This window comes from Syngnathus scovelli, chromosome 17, assembly GCF_024217435.2.
Source record: "Syngnathus scovelli strain Florida chromosome 17, RoL_Ssco_1.2, whole genome shotgun sequence".
NCBI lineage: Eukaryota > Metazoa > Chordata > Actinopteri > Syngnathiformes > Syngnathidae > Syngnathus > Syngnathus scovelli.
In genome coordinates, this window is record NC_090863.1 from 4,792,911 (window position 1) to 4,809,614 (window position 16,704).

The window sequence follows — 16,704 nt, forward strand, 5'->3', positions numbered from 1 at the left end:
TCTCTCACACAGTTCCCAAAATGTCAAGTATCTCCCTCAACAACACTTTGGGAGCCTTTTAGCTCCTCTTAATAATAAATGTGGGTGTTTTTGTCACAATGCTTATGAGGAAGTTGTTTATATATTTGAGAATTTCTGCTTTGCTTATTTTGAACTTGGATTCATCTAGATTAAGATTCCTTCCTCTGGTCCGAGCGCTCTGTACGTTCGAGCTGGCTAACGGCAAACAGCCGAGCCCCGAATGTGAAAAAAATATATCCAATTGTATTTTCCCCGGCGGAAGCAGCACTTTATCACAGAGCTGCTGAATTACACTTTGTCAATTAGCGTGTAGCACTAATGCTCCCAGGGCCGCCGCATACCAAAACAAATCGAAAGATGCAAGGGCAAGACCAATCTCTCTTTGTAGCTAAAGATATGCTCAGTGTAGTTAGCAGCGTTTCCGGGCTAAGCTAAAGAGACTTGCATGCGACGTTGTTAATAAAACCTAAAAAGGCGCCGTTGCGGCAAAATTAACTCCCCGCCAAAAACAGTTGTGCGGCGTTTGTGTCATCGAAGATGAACTCTACGAACGTTGACGGACTTTAGCCGTATATATGATTACAAGTTTTTTCTAATAAAGTAATAAGAAAAGAAACAGTGCCGGGGGTGGCATTTTTACTTCTAGTATAGCAAAAACGTACTTCATTTAGCGTGCTAGCAGTATGAAAACGCTGTAAGCTAAAGCTAATCTCTGCTAACCCTACTTAAGTTTTGAAGCAGCCAGAGCAAAAGTAGAATATTGTCAAGCTTATTGGTATGGTACTCACACTTGAGATCCCCATATATGAAAAGCTGCACATCATTCCATCTGTCCCGCAGCTGACATTCTTCCCCAGATGTTAATAAAAGCAAAAGTGCCACTTGCTCGAAGTGGGATAAATTTAAAGTTTCATGGGAGTTCCAGTGCAATTTTGCTTCGAGTCGCTCACACTGCGGCAAAAGTCAACAAAACGTGAACATTTTGTCATGTATTTATTCTTCTCCAGTAATTGCCACTCGGGAAGGGGGGGGGGGGGGGCTCCATATGGAGCGGCGGTGCCGCCATGCCAGTAGGCGATCCCGCCCGTGGCTTGGTGGGCGAGCACGGGCGGCGTCCCCCGTCGCCTCGGCGGTTGACATATCCGAGCTGTTTATTAAGAGGATGACAACTCTATCAAGCTCCATAAGCGGGCCCTCGTGCACAGGAGTTCTTTTGTTACTTTCAGGGAGGGTGTCATCAATCTTGCTGCCATGCTGCTCTCTTGAGCTGTTGATGGCAAACACGATTCCTCTCTTTCTGCCTGGCCTCTCTCGCCTGCCTGCCGAGTCTGGTGGGGGGGGTGGGATCTGGGAGATAGGCGGCCTTTCCCCGAGAGCGCCTTTCCTTGACAGGCGACAGAGCGGACCGCTCGGACACCGGCGCTGCATATAGGGGCCCCGTGTAATGAAAAGACGCTGACAGGACCTGCTTGCTCTATAATGAAAGTAGCTGGGAATGGATGCACGCGTCCTTTCACGCCTTTTGTCTCACCCTTCCCACAGCATCCATCCCAAAAGGTGTGAAAGACACATTCCGGGGCAATAACGTTTGAACATTTCCATGCGAGGGCACGCGGTGTGACTTTTTAATGAAACAGCTACACTGACGTTGCACCTGCAATTTGGAAACGAGGCTCTCTCTCCCTTCCCCGCCGCCGTGACGTGCCACTCAACATTCAGCCCGGCTCACGGAGATGGACCGACGATGATGTATGTACTCGCTTGGACTGAGGTCACACACTCTATAAACGTCCAAGACAAGCCTGATATTTTAATCTCTTTTTAGTGAGGGGCTGTTGGGCCTTTGCCCAATCAATACGGGCCGATGGCTTTGCCAAGATAGCTCACTGGTCCTCTTCGTGGTTTGCTCTGAGAGCCCAGGCCTGCATTAGGCAACACCGTCATCAAATCGGGCTACATTAAGAATCGGTTTGTGTCCCACAACTCCAAACATAGGGCTAATTATTGCAGAATTTAAATAATCCAGTTCCCAGTCGTAACTAGGATGCGACTATGATGACAAATTGTTCATCTTAACCTCCGCGGACACGACGGATCAAATGTCTGGTCACCGTCCATAAGTATGAAACACAGAAGCAGTAAAAATGGGAGGAAATGTGGAGTTATTCCGACGACCTCAGAAGCTTTTACTCTTCTGGGAAGAATTGCTACAAGATTGTCAAGTGTCTCTGTGGGAATTTGCTATGTCACAGGTCACTGACGTTGAACCTGCGGTTAGAGTTTCATTGCTCTCAATCGCCATTCTAAATGCCTTTGACGGGGTTGGCTTGAGGTGACTGGCTCAAGCAGATTTTTTAGGCAGCTTCACAAAGTCTCCCACAAATTTATTGTAATACCCAAACTGACCTGAGAGGGGCAGAATAGTGCCGGACTACCAGAAAGGTCAAAATGGAGTAGTAGAAGAATAGAAGCTGGGCTAATTGGTTGCTTATTCACAAACTCTTCTTTTATTTTGGTGAATGAAATGTTTTGGACAAAATCAAATTAATTAAGAGAAACGTTGTTTCCCCTTAAAAACGTCCAAACGTGAGTATAGTCAAACACATTTTGATAGATGCCGGTGGGAACAAAGAGCGCTAATTAGCGTTGAGAAATGGCGTTAATAGAAAATGCGTCTGAAAAGGTCTCGCCAACTAGTCAAGTCCGTTCAACTCAGCGGCGAAAACGTTGTGAGCTTTGTAAGCGCACCCGGGTAAAAATACCACCACCCTCTGTTGCCGCTAATTTGTTTTCCAAGCCTTTCCAAGGTTCGGGATAATTATCTGCGCGATATTGTTTGTTCAGGTGTTCTGCATAATTGAATTTTACATTGAAAGGGCTTCGGATGAATGCGGGCGGAAAAGCAGCATGTACTTTGTAATGCATTTCCTTTTAGAAATGAACCAAGCGGCCCAGAATTATTTCCCTTTCAATAGCGTCCGGCGATGATTGCAGAGTAATAATTTTGCGTCCGGTGAATAAAGCATCCTCGTTTTTTTTTGTCATTAGCAGACAACTCAACTGGTGTTGACCCGTTTTAAATGAAAGTCCCGCTGTTTGGACCCCCTTTCACAGATTCTATGGCTTCCTCTTGTTGCTCCAGGAGCTGTCACTGTGCACATGATGACCTTTTGAAACTCTCAGATTGATTTCACGCATCCATTATTCTGGCAAAAGCCGCCTTTTGTCAGCCGCTGCGGCGGGCGGGCGGGCGCTGCGTGCTGATAAGCCCGTTAATGTGTGTTGCGCCGCAGCCCGCTCTGAGTGCACATGTGGAAGTCATATAGCGTCCGGTGGGACGCATGTGTTGATGGAGGGAGGGAGGCCCGTGATGCATTTGATCATAGTTAGTCCTGAGGAGGCTCTTTGCCGGCCGGGTTTGATTCAGCAGCCTGACTCTGACCTAATGCCTTGGCTCAATCAGTCACCTTGTCCTCCCCTTGACTCCTCACCCCGTGATCCCTCATTCCCTCCCCGACAGACTCAAGAAAAACAAGCCGAGCGCTTAAGACCCCTCTCTTTTGCCGCCTCCCACTCGGAATCCTTTCTGCAGACAAATAAACCAGCGGCCATCTGCGGTTGTTAACAAAGGTGGGAAAAAAAAAATATTGCCGAGACCCGTACTTTGTGTTTGTCCCCCCCACTTTGTGGTGAGAAGTGTCGCCGCAGTTAGTCACTTTGTTACTTGACTTACCGTAATTTTCGGACCATAAGCCGCACTGGAGTATAAACCATACCAGCTAAAACTCATGAATCGGGGTTCAAAATTTGCGAAAAAAAGTCGCGGCTTATAGTCCGAAATTTACGGTACTTCATTCCAAGTAACGATTGATGTGTGTGTGTGTGTGTGTGTGTGTGTGTGTATGTGTGTGTATATATAAAAAGTTTCGAATCGATCGTCACAATCCCATTTCTTTAATGAATCAAACAATGTCTTAATACAATAATAATGGGTGTGTGCGTCTGCAACCATGAGCGTTCAACTCTTCGCTCCGGTAAACAGCGACAAAGATGTTATAGGGCAGTCTGACAGACATCTATTTGCCATAACTAATATCTTCATCCCATCACTTTGCATGCATTGTGTGTGTGTGGGTGTGTGTGCACGAGCACGCTAAAAAGTGGCAGCATCTGTGGAGTTTCCGGGCGGATACACCGCAGTGGAGTGGGGATTGGGAAGATTCCGACAAGGCCGTGGCAACGCAGGCAGGTGGAGAGAAGAGTCGCGCGGAGAGAAAAAGGAAGAGTCAAGGAGAATTCTAGTTAAGAAAAAAAAAAAAAAAGAATAAAAACAGCTTGCCTCCCGGTTTTGAAGACCAGCTGTCAGATTGCGTACAGACTAGCTCGAGGTGCACACCTGTAGAATTGTTGCGGAAACTTCAATGCATTTACGTACTTGGGTGTATCGAAATATCGAGTTGCATCGTGTAGCGATAGTTGATCGTTAGTCGTTTTTCTTTAAAGCATCAATTTGCACGCGGAGCACATAGACATCCATCATAGAAACCCAAACCACTTTTGTTAAACGTCCCTTTTCCCAACTTTTCAACTCTTTCCTCACAGATGTTTTGATTTCAAAGAAACCCGAAATAATCCGTGGCACATACAAAGGAGGATCGATCGAAACATCTGCACGCATGTTTCAGGCTTTCCATCACGTGGAGCCGCTGTCCTGCTCCAAATTAAATGCATATGTGATTGCTTGTTTTTGTAGGCCTGCGCCAATTAGAAGAACAAAATGAACGTGTGAATTTGATTAGCGGGCATTGAGTGATCGTTAAACCAAACAGTGAAGGCGTGTCAAAAGTGAACCACCGCCGTGTTTTTGTCCTCGTAGCCTTTGTTTACTCAACTGCTGCGAGTTTACAAAGTAGAGTAGTTCATTGAAACCAAAACATAACAAGCTTAAGTATTTTTCATACAAATAAATATACACCGAATCACTCTCGGTGATTCATTGGGTCAAGAGCAGAGTGAGCCCGCGTTGGAGGAAATTTCTAATGCAGGTCCGGCCGGCTGGTGGTGTCGCGAATGAAAACATCTCCATGTCAGTGAATGGGATGCTTTACAGTCTTGCTGACACAAAGTAAAAAAAAAAAAAAAAAAGAGGAGCTATTTTTCAAAAAGGGACTTTTCACTCCCTTTCTTTGTCACCGCTGTGCTATGTTTCCTCCTATCGCCGTGGCAACCACCGCCGCACGCCATTGTGCGTCCATGTTTGTCCACAGCTCAAGGTGTCGCCTATGCGTTTTAATGGACCTCCCAGTCGGCTTTGGCAGGAGAGCCAAAAGGATGCGATAGGAGCGATAATGGCCGCTTTGTTTTTTTTTTTTTTTGTGTGTGTGCGAGACGCTGCTCCTGTGCACCGGGAGACGCCGCCTGGTCAAACAGAGACACACACAAAGGCCATAGAGGCGTCTGGCTCTTTTTGCTCACAGCGCATTGCCAGCACGCAGTAGCTCCCTCCATCAGCGACTCTGAATTAAAAAGCCCTCGCAACCTTTCACACGTGTGTAAAAGCACTCTTTCACCCAGTGGCAACGCTGACATTTGCCTTTTGATGAATACAAAGGATTTTTCTTTTTTTTGGGGGGGGGAATTCCAATTTATTTTCAGGGGTCACGTAGAACGTTGCAATCAGTACCCGGGAGCTCGTCTCAAGGGCATTGAAGTTATTCACTCGTAAAAAGCAAGACGGGCATTACTTGACTCAGTCGAGCTTGGGATGCAGCTTTTCCCGTGTGCAAATGGGGCGTTTTTGCTTTTAGGCCATTTTTGTCACTCGACGGGATGGACAAGGAAGGCACAGAAGAGGCTTGACGTCCTTGTGACTTTTGGGAAATGAGGACAGTCCATTACTTGGATTTTAAATGGAAGGATTTGTGGTGGGTCCTCAAAGATAATTAGTGAAACGTTGGAATGCATTGAAATAATCTCCTGAGATGATGTGCCGCATATTCTCATGCACCGGCCGGTGTTTTAACCTCTTTAACACGGTCCCTCGAGGAAGGAGGGAGGGTGGGGGGGCGTATGATTAGGAATTCGTTAGCAGGCTTCTATTTTTATGCTGATGACACACTTTCCCCTCGGAGGCTCTCAGTGTTGCTGGCTCGTGACTTTCTCACTGTCTTTTCCAAACTAGATCAGCTGTTTCCAACCATGCAGGGACGTGACATGAAGTTCACCGACTTAAGCGAGTCCCCTCTCATCATCACAAATCTAGTTACGGGCCCTCGTGAGCTGCTTTAAAGTCACATTGCGACTACGGACAAATATAAAGCGTCACCAAAAAAAAAAAAAAAAAAACTGGGCCAAGGTTGGCTTCATGATTTTTGACACAGCAGATTGCCTTGAAGATTGGATTTGGGCAGATGGTTACACTTTTCAAGTTTTGACGTGGAAGTCAATTTAATGCAACATTCGTAATGCTGGCTGACTTTGGTCACGGGGATTGGGTTTCAAGTCGGACAGTAAAATCCAGTTGGATGGATCACATGCATCCAAGCCTGGATTTGGGCACACCGGGCTCACAGTCCCGCCAACTTCCCCCCGACTATTGATCAGGCGATACAAAGCGGCGGGCGCACAAAAGCAACCAATTGTGCTTTACAATTGAGTCGAAATGACGTTTGTTTGTCCAGACCATCATGTTGGGAGCAGATTACAGTGTGCTGCTCCTCGAGGTGGGCTCCTGCGGGCTCCGGGTATTGTGACCGGGCTGGCGGGCCGGCGGCCCCGGGCCTCCGAGCGTCGTGCGGGAGCGGGGACAGTGGCTGCATTTGTTTCCCATTGAAAAGAATTACAGGTCCTGACGGCCGTGATTAATCACCCAGAGGCAGGCATGTGAATACAGCCGGGGAAAGGTTCAACTTTTTAATTCATCCCACACACAATCTATTCAAAGCAGCTGTTGGCGCCGCATTCCCTCATCTCCCCGCTCTTTCTTCTCGCTGACCATCGGCTTCCACTGTCGTTTTTATGGCACACGTAATTACCTGGGGATGTTGGAATTGTGTGGGGGCTTGGACTCGCCTTGGTTCCGTATATATATATATATATATATATTTTTTTTTTTTAATTTTATGATTGGAGATGGTTTCCTTTTCATCTTTGCTGTAGAATAGTTAATTGACTTTTGTTAATGCATTTGGGGATCAGTGATTTCTCAACAAATGACCTTTATGGAGCCCGGCGTGTCACATTGTTTATGGTACGAGTGTGTTCCCATGCAGCGTTTCTTAGCCTTTGTGTGCGTGTTGATCCATTGTGACCTTTTCCTGTCTCAGGTGTGTTTTGCGCGGAAAAAAATATTCCCCTCAAATCTCCCCTCCTCGAAACACTTCAAATTCATAAGCGCCTGCCCGCTGCGGCGGTCGCTGACAGACAGCCGAATTCTTTGGCGCTTTGAATAAATTTCACATCTCCTCCATGTTCTTATGCACTCATATGAGCAGGCCTTCTCATTAAGACTCAGCAGGTTATATGACGGTATTGCCGGACTCCCTGGAGCAAAATGAACAGGGACAGCTACACTGCTTAATGCAAGGTAGCCTAGCAACAGATAGCGAGATGACGCTGGAAACATAGCCACATATTTATGTTTACATGAAAGAATGATTTGTGTGTCAGGCTGATGGATCCTAATGTTCCCCCCTCTCCCCGGGGCTTTTCTTGTGCCGCACGCAGGCCTGACACTTACCCTGAAGGACAGGCACCACCTTCCCCGACGTGCATGAATACTTAATACTGTTAGACTGCATTTATGCAAAGAATGAAAATGGCACCAGACAAGATGAAGGAGGAGTGGGTGGGGACCCGAGTGTGGGGGGGGGGCGGTTAAAATGCATCAAACGCGTGACACACTTTGCACGGCGAACAAGCAGCGAAATGACGCTCGACACACGGGAAGCCCCGGCGAGCGTCATGTTCATTTTAGGGAGGACGATGCTAATGATTGGGTACGATTTGAGTTATTTAATGCTTTTGATGACATCACAGCGCCTTAGGGCTCAGCTTGCTAATATCACGTGACCAAATCTATGACGCAATTGTGTCAAATATCACGATAAAAATAACAAGGGTTTGCCACCACATCGTAACGCCGCACTAAGCTAACGGTTAGCTTAGCTAAGTCAATTAAATGGATTTACAGCTCAACTTGCTACTATACGTGTTGTCCTCTCCACATCTATAAGCGAGAATACGTGTCCACGATGGCTCACGTTTTGAAAAGTCACCAAGTCGTTAAAGATGGTGGCGCGCGGCCCGCTTTGTTCCTCGCCAGCCCATAATCGCATTGCAGTGCGATGAAAAAGCGGCAGACACAAGTGACTTCCAGTAAGCGCAGTACACAAGCTATACGACTTGATTGAGTCTGTCTTTACAGTATGTCCAGCTCCTCCAGGGATATCAACTCAATTAGCCTGGCACAGCCTGAAAATCAGCACCATAGATTCAATTTCTCCCTGCCTTGTTTACCAGAGAGCAACCGGCAGAATAATATCTATACAATTTGTCCTTTCAGACAAATGATGATGGTATCGTAGTGGGAAGCGGCAGATAGAACAAGTCTCTCCCGTTGTTGTGCTATAGGCTAAGCGGCTGGACAAGATATAAAAAGGCCTTTTGACAGGAGATGGGCATATCTCCGTTCATCTTGGCCAGCTTGTTTCCATAGTTACATCAATGTTGTTGAAGTGAGAAGATCAGGTATTCCAGTGAGTGATCCCATACATGCGCTTTGCTCCGCTTCTATTGATTTTCATCCCACGTCGGGGTGGCGAGGTGGGGGCAACAGCCTCTTGCCGACTGTCTCCGAGAAATTGTGGAAATAATGAAAGGGCAGAATGTGTTGGACACAGAAAGAAGCAAAACAATTTAGGCTGGATTTACAGTGCAGGGGCCGAGTGACCGATTTCTAAATGCGGTGTTTTTGATCATCTACTTGGATCTTTCAAGGGACAGCTATGTTCTTACATACGTCTTTCTCTTGGACCACACCTCTGATGTAGCAATGTGGTGGAGATAAAATCGCAGTCCATATTAAGTTCTCTATGCTTTCTTTATAATCCAAGCAATGTAGATGGATGCCACGCGGGCCTCCTAACGCCATCCCGAGCATAAACCGCAACAAATTGACGCCAGCAGTCGATCATGGTTGTCAGTCGCATGCTTTGGCGTTCATGAGAGATCTCCTCGACGCTGCTCCGCTTGCAGTATGCTAATGGATCTGAAAGGGGAGCTAATCACTGCTGCGCGCTTAGCCACATGCTCGCGTTTTGCAGCCGTGTGTGCGCGCGTGTGTGTGTTGCTACGAAAACACTGGCGCAACACATGATGGCTCTTTATGAGGCTGGGGCCTGCACGGGAGAGAGGGGGCCCGCAGACGATGCTAAAAAGACGGTAATGACAGCCATTCACCGCAATCCAATTATGCAAAAGGGAGTCTAAACAATTCCATCATCCCCTAAATTAGATTGTCCTAACGAGATAAAGGCACCAATTAATCCTGAATTAATTTCTACAGCTCATTTTCCCCCAGAAAACACTCTAATATGCAAATGCAAATGAGAGGCGGAGAGGCATCCTTCGGCAGGCGCTTTGCCGCTTGGTGATATTTTTCCTATGTTGTTGACAATCTACGAAGGCGACTGAATGTTTTTTTTACGCGTATTTCTACCTCCGTGCAAGGTGCTGATGTTGGACTATAAACACGTCCGCGCACGCTCAGAAGACAAAGCAGCAAAAACTGTCGGCACGATGATCATTTTCACACTCTTAATTATCTTGCTTGCCAGCTGTCTCGCATCGGCATCATCGAGTCATCGGATACATTTTTCCTCACCTCTGGAGCAAATAAAAACGGTGCCTTACTTCTTCTTACAGTTCCTTTTAAATGTACTTTGCATAAAGCAATCTGCCACATGAAGGCAGACGCTTTTATTGGCTGGGAGTCGCTCGGCTGTGTTGACTCCCTCAACAGCGCATACGCCCTTTTCAACCTGCGCTAGTCCACCAAACAAAAGCTGCCACGCATCCAGTTTGACTGCAGCTTGCACTGGGCACAAAAATCGGGCTCAATATTTCTCCTTCAAAACAAATGACTGGATCCTTCTTTTTTTTTTGCAGAAATTCTTTTGCGGCATCCGGCTAACACGCATGATTGAGAATATTACTTCCCGGGTAGCGGTAACTTGTTTTGAGGGCAATCTTTAAAAAAAAAAAATAAAAAAAAAACCTCAGCTTGCCATGTAATAATGGATGTCTCTATGAAGCGGCTTTGGGCCTTGAAGCGTTGCATTTCATTGATCCTCAGTCAGTCAGCGGCTACCACCTGGGTAACCCCCCCTCCCCATGTTGTTGACAGAAACAACCAGGCTGTCAGTTGCCAGGCAATATTCCCAACCACTGGCCCACATCAGCTAATTACCAGCAGAAATCACGTATTGGCAGATGGGCCCATGCATATTGATCGGCCACAACTGCCACGTTCTAAATCACCTAGCTCTAATGAATCATTTCCCATTTGGGAGGGAGAAGCCAGGGATGGAAAAAGCAAAGCAAAGTCACAAAGGTGCTCGATGTCACACCATCGTAAGATGAGCGCATGCACAAATGGCAGCTGCTGTGAGCTCTCCAAACATTGAAGCTGCCTCCTCGCTCTCTTATTTTTCTTCCGCTCCCTGGTTATTTTTCATCACGGGCGAACCGGCTCGGGCAGTAAATACGGCGCCGCTCACGCCGCCGACTCGGCGTGACCCCCTCAACCCCGCGTGTCTCTGATGCTTCTCCCAAGGTCCCCGGTTCCAAGGCCCCCGTTGATGCGGCGCGCGCCCTGTAATTCACCGGCCTGCTAGATCGCCTGCCAGCAGCTATTGATTTTTGTTTCCCCAATCTCCAGGAGAGAGGGAAAGAAAAGATTAAAAACACTTTGTCAGTTTGCTGGGGTATTAGAATTCCACGCAGGGGGATACCTAGCAGGGCGCAGGGTCAGGGCTGAGCTACTGTATGTCTTTATGGCTTTAACTATTTCCACACTGACGACGTCTCTGTCCGCCATCCTTTTGGCTGCCGAGGCAAGTCAGCAGTGAATAAACGGAAGAAGAAGAAGAAGAAGCAGCAGCCTCGGGCGGGAGAGGTCATTTCACGGGAACGTCACCTCGCTCATGTCGGCGCGTTTACCGTGCCGCGTCGTGCAAATCTTTTTTCTATCAATACTTCGGACCCATGAAAAAAGGTTCAAGCTGAACATTCCTGCTCACTTAGCTTGTTAAAGCAGAAATTTTATTGGTCCTCACCCCCCGAATGGGATGATAAATTGAAAAGCTCTGCACTCCAAAGCTTCCCTAGTTTGTCATTTGGGGAAAAGCAACGCACCTAGTGTACGCTGCCCAACATCCAGTCCCATTTACTAATTCTTATGTGATTAGCGTCACGCCCGGGCGGCTTGGGCTAACTTTCATGGATATTCGGAGAATGTTTCCCCCCTTCACATTAGGCTTTGGTAAGAGCGCCTTTCAGGGCCACTCCATGTTCAGAAATGAAATATTCATACATTGCCGAGGACAGTCTTAGAAGGGAGTCTGTTTGAAATGGGAATTCATGGTTCCAGCAGACATTTCTTCAATATTTGATAGACCATCAGAGCTCCGTGTCTAATACCCCTTCCAAATATTCTTCTCCTGCTCTGCTTCTATAGCTCATGTTTGATGCCAGCCTTGAAAACGCAAACCCAAAAACAGCCTCTAGGTTATTTGCGCCTCCGTGTTTCGAGCGGTCCCCCCCCAAAAACAAGTTTGGCTCGACTCAGTTGAATACAACACTTTTGTCGTCTAGGCGATCCATATTGTAATACTGAATATCCATCATATGTAAGATAAAGGGCCGGCGTTTTGTTTTGGCGAAGCTTTCCGGCTGAAAGCAGGAGGCGTGTTTGTTTGGCGCCGCCGCCGCTAACTACACCTTGAATATCTCTTCCGTCCAATCTCTTTGGCGCCAAAGCCGGTGCCGAGCGTGCTAAATCAGCTTGATTGCACGCCGCCGTTGAGATGAAAGCCTCGGAGGTGGCTACGGTAATCCAAAGAGAGCGAGCGAGCGAGCGGGTGGTCCGCTCGGAGGCATATCGTTTTATTCTCTCATGCATATTCACTTCTAAGCCTCCGAGTATGCAGATTAGTCATGTCTGAACAGCGGACCCTCCAATCGCATCCCCCCTTTTTTTCCCTCTAACCGCATCCTGCTGGGCATAATGTGCGTGTGTTTGTTTTGTAAGTTTGGAGGCATGCACGTTTCAATGTGCATGCATGAATAAATGTTTGTGTGTCTTTTGGATAAGTGTGTAAGGTATGTGTTTGCCAGACACATGGCTTTGTCTTGTCCTGGCAGCGCGCTCCACTCACCAGATGTTCTCCTTTTTTATCATCCTCCACTTGCGCTGCCTTCTTTGAGGTTTAGGGAATCTGTGTCACTCACGTTCTACTTGTTCTATTGTCTTTCCCTCTGTTTTGGAGGAGGGGGGGCATGCTTCCCGGGGCCTTGTGTATCATAGAAATGATGGTTTTGTGAAATCCAACCAACAAACAAAAAGGTATTTTTCATTTAGTCTTTGAATTATTTATGATATACTAGGTGTTGTTTAGTTGTTAGCAAGGCCTGCGTGTTCTACGACATACATTAAAACTGCTCTTACACAAAATATCAGCAGGGGCTGGAAATTATTAATAACCCCCCCAAAGTTTGGAAAGAACCAGATGCTGTGACAGAAGTGCAAACACGCGCACTCATGAATATGCTGCCAAGGTTTAAACAGAAATGAAGGAACTGTGCAGATGTGCACAATCTAGATCTTCACAATCTAGGCAAAATAGTGATGCTAGGCTAACTGCTAGCTTGTTTCGTGACATTGTATGTTGTGATAGCTAATTCTTTGACCATTTCATTTTCTATTCTAGTGAATGACCTTTTAAGACACATTATACAAAAGGTCGACACAACCAGTTGCTCGTCTATTTGTGTCTGGCAACGGTGCAAGCGCTAGCTCTCTTGCTTACTAGCTAACGTTCCGTTTCCGTCGCAGTCAAAGAGTTGCTATTGTAAATATTGAACGGTTCGAAGATTCATAAATTGTCTGCGCTGATTGTTTTGCGGGGGGTAAAATAAAACGTATCATCGGACCGTTGTCGGTTTAGGAATAAAATGCTCATCATCGACTTTATCGTCGATATGCGTGTTGTACGTTTTAGTTGAGGCGCCGCTTGCAGCTCAAGGACACTTGAGCAGAGCGAATGAGCGACGGGGCGGGCAAGGTTGCAAATAAAGCCTCGCATTTAATCACAAGTATACGAGCGGCCCGCGGTTTGTTGTGCACATCAGCAGGCCGGATGCAAACGGCCGCCCGCCCGCCCGCCGCTCGGCAGTCACGCCCCTGGGAGATTAAATCAAGCTGTCACCTGGTCAGCGCCTCAACGCTGTCAAATAAAGGAACATTTATAATTACGAGGGGGATGAAATTCAGATTTATTCGTTCCAAGGCGAAGGCTGCCGATCGACAGGAGGGACAGCTCTCCTCCATCTGTCGCTGTCGACGCCACGCACGTCTGACACAGGGATTCATTTGTCTTGTCGTCTTTGACAGTCGGATTTTCCCGGCGCACTCCCACAAGGAGCCGCGCGGGATTTTCGGAGGCAGACGAAAAAGGAAAAAAAAAAAAAAAAAAACACCCTGTGACAAGGAGTAGGCTCCTTATGAATGCAAATGAGTCTGGGAAAAAAATGCAGAGAGCAGCTAGCGGGCTCCACGGCTCCGGCATCCGTCACATCTCCCCCTAGCAGGCGCAACCCACGCCTTGCCAAGAGGGCTGAGGGCTTACATTGGCCCTGCAGCCACAAGACACACACTCATGGAATTTCGTCGGCTGGCTGGCTGGCTGGCACACGCCGCTGCTGCCACCGGTGACTTTTATTTCTAGCAAAAAAAAAAAAGATGACGGCGTTTACATGCCATCCGCAGAATGTCTGTTGGTTTTTTTAAGTTTAATCATAAAACATTCATCTTCTCAACCTTTGTGCGTGTGAGGGAGGGAGGATGCGTCACTTGTATCACTTGACATTTGGCTCCCCTTTTATCCGCTTTCAAGGATAGTAAGTCAAATGCAATGTGACAGGTCAAGCCCTTCATATCAGTCATCCTTCACCCTGACCCAGTCTCAGCTGCACCAAGACACATGCGGCTCGTCCTCACTAAAAATAAGCTTGAGCAACCAGATACGGGACGATCCTTCCCGCTTGTGCACACACGGGGATCTGCTTACTCAAACAAACAAGACAAGGCGGCATAAAATCTCGATCCCACCGGCCAGGTAGCTAGCTTCTTTTTGAACCGCTCGCATAGCTGCTCACAAAAATCCGTCTCACGAAGGTCAGTAGTCCGTCATGTCTGCGTTTACGGCGGGCGGCGAGATGGAAATAGAAGGATCCGGCAATTTTTGGGTGGGCTGGAGTGCGATATAATAGCAATTTTACCATGAAGTCGTTGCGCCCGTGATATACGGCCTTGTCTTAAGTGGAATGGCATGTTTGTTGTGGCCATGGTGTCATCGGAGAGCTAACTTCTGAGCTCTATCACGCTGGCCGCATTGGCTGTGCGATTGCATTTGGTGACCGTCTATTTCCATGTGCGCTTCACGTATCGCATACGGCTGCGTTTACATTGACGGAACACAACCCGCGTGTGTGGACGCCCTGAAATAACCTCGTTTTTTTTCTGAGACTACAATGGCGATTGCGAGTAAAAAAAAAAAAAAATCCAATTGTTGTTGTAACGTACAGCAAAGTTGTCCAAGTTGCATTGTTGTGTTAGCATTGATGCTAACGTTGCTGTCAAGAAGGACATCTACTCGAGGGACATTTTGAGAAATGCATTCATGGACTTGGTACATCCGGAAGTCGTATAAAAATAGCAGCATTGTGACTGGCTTACAATAAGATGAAGAGTGACTATTGTTGCCATGGTAACCCCGGATCACCTACTTCGGAGGTCTTCTAATATTGGTGGACAAGCCAGACATTTTTTTTTTTCCATTTAGCATGTTATTGAGTTATATTGGCACAGCAGTTCAACTCAAAGTGAAACCTTACACCTGACTTGGCGCAAAGATTTTTTCCTTACTCTTTTGAAGGGAAAGCTTGTCCCTTTGTCCCCAAGTGCCTTTACCAGGTTATAACCAACCAGATCAAATTCAACTAGCGTAGTTAAGATCTCTTTTGGAAATACTACCGCACGTGGTTCCTTCCATTCAGCTCAAAATAGGATGGTCAACCAAGATAGAGCGAGGCCTTGGAAGTGCTGACTGTGCGCCTGTCGCTTAATCTATTTGAGGCACGATTAAAGTTTAATTCCAACCCATCTCTAATGCCCGCCTCCGTGTGTGTGCGTGCGTGTGTGTCGAACTGCAGTGGGCCAATGAGTAGCTCCGGGCTGAGCCGCAGCCTTCCCTCTCCTCTCCTCTCCTCTCCTCTCCAAGTAGGCCTCGCTCCTTTTCATGCCTGAGGGATGCCGTGAGCTGCAAACAACTGAATTTTTCATCAAGGTTACTTCCTGGAGAGACGTGGGGCGCAGTCGCAGCGTTCTCCTCCTGCGCTGGCGCCTCAGTCCTAACTTACCTCTTTGTGACCCGCACACCTCTCCGGGAGGAGTTGTTTGACCCTGCCCCGCAAAGGAGAGCGTGTGCAGTCAGCAAGCTGAGGTTATTATTGAATGTTGTGGCGCCGGTTGCCGCGGCTCCTTCTTTTGCTGCTGCATTTGGTATCTTAAAGCATGCGTTCAGAAATGCTAGCTTTAGCGCCATACTCATGAAATGTCGCGTAAGTAGCTTTTAGGATCGTCAGTCGTTTTAACGTAAAATAGAAATTAATTTTTACTTGGGAATTACTTGTCCAATCTCAACATTAGTGATTTCACACATTTCTTTGGAAAATTCCAGAAAAGCACGTCACAGTGTGTCTAAATGTATGGTTTTCTACTTACCACAGTGGCGTAGTAACAGTTGACAAGAGTAGGGGGAGCCCTTCGTGTTAGAAGAGCAGCAAGAGTGCTCGGTTAACTTGGTTCTTTGCTAGCGTTGCACACAAAGTGCCGCATGGATTATAATAAATCCCTCAACAATTTCAAATAGTTCACTTCATCTTTTGGGAATCGCGGCTTGGAAAAAGGAGCACTCCTAGCAAGACTATTTTCCGTCTTCGAAAAACAACATTGCATCTTCAGGAGAAAAACATCTGCTGGCTACATGAATATTTTTACATCAACATTCATTTGCAAGTCTAATAAAAACCCTTTTTATTCTTTTCGGTGGGATTATTTATGCCGCGACAACACTTTTGGTTTTAACGGAGGGAAAATATTCAGTGTCAGAATGTATTCCTTTTTCATTAGGGCTGAAGCGGCGCGATCGAGGTTGTTGTTTTTTTCCCTGTTCAAAGTTGACTCTAAGCAAAAGCCTCCTGGCAATAAAATAATTCCCGAACGTTGGGTTCCGATGCAGCACGTTTGACGAGTGCAATCGAAGCAGCATTTCCCGTGTACGACTAAGATAAGCCTCCATCACTTTATGAGCCTATTAAATAGGCAACGGAATAAAACCCGAT